Below are 981 nucleotides of genomic sequence, written 5' to 3'. Positions count from 1 at the left end.
TGCTCAGGTACAGCCGTTGGTGCGCACCACTATCTCACGTGCTTGCTTCAGCGTCTTGTGCAAAGTAGGTGGAGCTTCACATCGAATGCCCGATTTCGTTGACGTAGGATGGATGGAGGAAGTGAGATTAATTTATACCCGATGCAGGATTCGAAACTACGACCATCTACTCCGTAGGCAGACATTCTATCCAGCTGAACTAATCGGGCGATGAAGCTAACAACTTTGATTGATATTTAAGTTGAATACTCTTCCGAAATGGTCTAGGCGGTAATTGGTCAATCCGTCAGGATACGAGAGCGGAATTCGGATTGCTCAGACACAGCCGTTGGTGCGCACCACTATCTCATGTGCTTGCCTTCAGCGTCTTGTGTAAACTAGTTGGAGCTTCACATCGAGTGGCCGATTCAGGATACGTGAGCGGAATTCGGATTGCTCAGGTACAGCCGTTGGTGCGCACCACTATCTCATGTGCTTGCCTTCAGCATCTTGTGTAAACTAGTTGGAGCTTCACATCGAGTGGCCGATTCAGGATACGTGAGCGGAATTCGGATTGCTCAGGTACAGCCGTTGGTGCGCACCACTATCTCACGTGCTTGCCTTCAGCGTCTTGTGCAAAGTAGGTGGAGCTTCACATCGAATGCTCGATTCCGTTGACGTAGGATGGATGGAGGAAGTGAGATTAATTTATACCCGATGCAGGATTCGAACCTACAACCATCTGCTCCGTAGGCAGACATTCTATCCAGCTGAACTAATCGGGCGATGAAGCTAGCAACTTTGATTGATATTCAAGTTGAATACTCTCCCGAAATGGTTTAGGCGGTAATTGGTCAATCCGTCAGGATACGTGAGCGGAATTCGGATTGCTCAGGTACAGCCGTTGGTGCGCACCACTATCTCATGTGCTTGCCTTCAGCATCTTGTGTAAACTAGTTGGAGCTTCACATCGAGTGGCTGATTCAGGATGCGTGAGCGGAA

The 981-nt window shown here is 48.9% G+C and overlaps 2 non-coding genes across 2 annotated transcripts; both read right to left on the bottom strand.

The window, feature by feature from the left end:
- Nucleotides 1-135: 135 nt before the first annotated feature.
- On the bottom strand, nt 136-209 carry Pmar_PMAR019783. Its single transcript has one exon. It is a non-coding gene; the product is annotated as a tRNA-Arg (tRNA).
- A 481-nt stretch (nt 210-690) lies between these two features.
- On the bottom strand, nt 691-764 carry Pmar_PMAR019782. The gene has a single exon. It is a non-coding gene; the product is annotated as a tRNA-Arg (tRNA).
- Nucleotides 765-981: the final 217 nt, after the last annotated feature.

The sequence above is a fragment of the Perkinsus marinus genome (genome assembly GCF_000006405.1).
Source record: "Perkinsus marinus ATCC 50983 genomic scaffold scf_1104296942702, whole genome shotgun sequence".
NCBI classification, from domain to species: Eukaryota; Perkinsozoa; order Perkinsida; family Perkinsidae; genus Perkinsus; species Perkinsus marinus.
This window is presented reverse-complemented; position numbering and strand designations above follow the sequence as displayed.